We start from the raw sequence: 2,350 nt of genomic DNA, 5'->3' as shown, positions 1-2,350 counted from the left end.
TTCTGCAGTGCCAGAAAATCTGCTCTCTATGCTTGAATTCAGTTACTGGGTGTACTCAAGCAGTGGTTCCCGGACCGGCACCTGTCTGTGGGTCAATTTGCCGCATAACTTACATTATTTCTGTTTCATTTTTTTTATCTGATTCTGAAACATTACCTGATTCTCTTCCGCTGTATCTTTCTATGACACATTTGATAAATGTCAAAATGCTTGCCTTGGATACTTTTATAATTTTTCCATCTCTACGATTGTGCTTCATCCATTAATAACATTACCTCGTTCAATACCAAATATTATATTTTTTTCAAATGTTTTCCATCTTTCTCAGTTTTTAGAATTTTATCTTAAAAACCAAAACTTAAAATTATTGACATTTATTTAATACGAAAGATTCCCCTAATGTCTCTATGTATTATTTTACTTAATTGTGGAAATGCATATTATTATATTAATAAATATAACATCATAATATAATACATACTACATCCAACCATCAAAATAAAGCATTTTCTTATTTCATCTAAATTATATTTATTAATATATATATAGAGAGAGAGAGATCATTTCATATACGAAACAAAATTGTGAAAATATTTTAGATTTACAATCACTTAAAAAGCCAAAGTTGTGTTCGCCACGCATTTCTGTGAAACATTTTAATAATACATGTGACAGTCTTTATGTAATCACTAAAAGATTCCAAATCACGTGACCTATTTTGGTTGAAAAATAATCAGCGGTCAAACCGTTTCTTGCGTACGTCAAAAGTGCTTTTTTTTTTAACATATTGGTAAAACAATTCCAATAAAAAATTTTTGGCCTATCAACCCAGGAGTTCATCCAACCAGCTCATGTTTGAGCCGGTACTTTTTGTCTCTTCTTGCCCAGTGGTTTTGCTTTCAGCCACTAAAAAACTGTCAGAAAATAAATTGTCATCGGCGTATACGTTGATCTGACTTACAGGAGTACTAAAAAATGCATCCAAATCACTCTGTATTACATTGGGAGTGGCTTCGAACGCACCTGTGCCGTGATGGATATCATTAACTGCAAAAATGTCCGGTGAGATGGATGACGGTGTCGTGAAAGCGTCGCCTCCTACGTCGGATGCTTTTTCAGTCGGTTGAGTGAAAACATTGTCCAGACCAAATATGTCCAGATCGTTAGCTGCGATTGCGGTGAAAGGTTTGGACGTTGGACTTTCATCCTGGGACGGAGGTGCTGTTTGCTGCTCTGTCAATACTGGTGTTAATTCTTCCTGCATTTGTATGATTGGCTTAGAATCAAGAACACTCACAGTGGATGAAATGATGTCTGCAGGACTGTCTAAAATTTGACCGAAAAGAACTGAAGAATCAGGAGAAAGTCTGTGGATGGGATCGGACTCTTTAGTATCCAACAGGTCCGGTGGCTTCGTAGGACAGACTTCACCGTTTGTTTGATCAACCTGCGCTTCTGGAGAATTGAACATATCTGGTGGCTTTTTCGAGCAGACCTCTCCATTGATTTGATTGGCCAGAGGCTCGTCAGAGACAGACATAACATTGTCATTAAAAATGTCAGCATTCATTTGATCATGGTTGTTCTTTTCTTCACCGTTATATAAATCGGTGAAGGACTTTTCAGGTGTTGGTTGCGTTGGTGGTGTGGCAAAAATAACATCTTTATCTTCAGTCTTGCCCGGGAATATAGACTCTTGATCTCCTTTTGGATCGTCGTGACAATTACCCGCTGAGGTTTTTTGCAAGTTTGCGAGAAGACCTTCATCTTTCTGACTTTCTATTGTTTTGGCCTCGGTAGTATTTGACTTCTGTACAGACTTCTGTAAAAAATTTGAGACCTGAGTCAAATAGCTGTTGTCTTTTCCCTCTCCAACGTTCTCCGTTACTTCTCCTGTATTTTTGTTATGTTCACGTGGCTTCTTTTGTAGACCTGATTTGGTTAAATCCTCCGTCTTTTCTTGGGGTGTTCCACCACTAGGTTTGACATCTGGTTTCTTGGCATCTTTTACCTCAGTTTTGTTGATTCTTTCAGCTCCATGTGACATAAAGAGCTTTAACAATGGGCTTTTTCCTTTGGACCATAAGCTCTGTTTGGCCTTAGGCTTTTCCGAGTGGTTTGCACAAGTCTTTGGAGGTTCGGTTCTCGCCGCTATCTTTTTCTGGGAATCTTCATTTGCTTGAACGGTGGTTAAATTATTCTTGTCATGGTCATCTTTATTGCTCTCAACTTCAAGGATTTGTTCTGCTGCGGACAGATGTTTTATGACCTGTGGTTCTTCAACAGTCTCAGCGTGTCCTTCTAAAAGAGTAAGCTCCGTTTGTGGACGGTCTCGACAGCTCTGTGCCTC

Source organism: Cynoglossus semilaevis, chromosome 20, assembly GCF_000523025.1.
Source record: "Cynoglossus semilaevis isolate Cse_v1.0 chromosome 20, Cse_v1.0, whole genome shotgun sequence".
Lineage (NCBI taxonomy): Eukaryota > Metazoa > Chordata > Actinopteri > Pleuronectiformes > Cynoglossidae > Cynoglossus > Cynoglossus semilaevis.
The sequence above is the reverse complement of the archived record's forward strand: the minus strand, read 5'-3'. Positions refer to the sequence as shown.